Source organism: Oncorhynchus clarkii, chromosome 31, assembly GCF_045791955.1.
Source record: "Oncorhynchus clarkii lewisi isolate Uvic-CL-2024 chromosome 31, UVic_Ocla_1.0, whole genome shotgun sequence".
In the NCBI taxonomy this organism is placed as follows: domain Eukaryota; kingdom Metazoa; phylum Chordata; class Actinopteri; order Salmoniformes; family Salmonidae; genus Oncorhynchus; species Oncorhynchus clarkii.
The window spans coordinates 21588486-21589068 of NC_092177.1; positions in this window are offsets into that span (position 1 = coordinate 21588486).

Here is a 583-nt window from a genome sequence, read left to right on the forward strand (position 1 = left end):
GGGGGGCGCGAGCGCAGAGGACGCCTTGTGACGTTTTGAATTTGCGCTTACGAAAGAGAGCCTTGCCTAGTAAGTGCGCGTGAGAAAAATAAAGAAACAGTTTAGCATATTACAACGTTCAATGTATGCATTGTAATTAGTGTGCAAGATATCAAGTACTTTCCACTGATGTTTTCAGATCAAAAGCCGCGCTCTACCTTTTCATTTAATGTTCGGGATACATTTCAAATCTAAGCGAATGTTATGCCATGGATCATATAGCCAAAGCCTATGCGTTGGGACTTGACATTAGAGAACCCATTTTTAACAAATGTCGGTTTCATTTTGGTGACAGTTATTTCTACATAGGCTACTATATTGACAGCGTCATTGTAATAAGTGTCACCAGTGTTACAACGGTTCACTGGTGCCATCTATTGCCTCACTGATTCACAGATCTTTTTCGTGAAACAAATCCTAGCCTGTTTGACATTATCGTCCCTCTTAACACTTAATTAGGTTGTATTCTCCTGCCCAGACATTGCTAACGCATACCATATTTTACAACGCCTGGATAGGTATTTTACATATCAGCTAATCACAT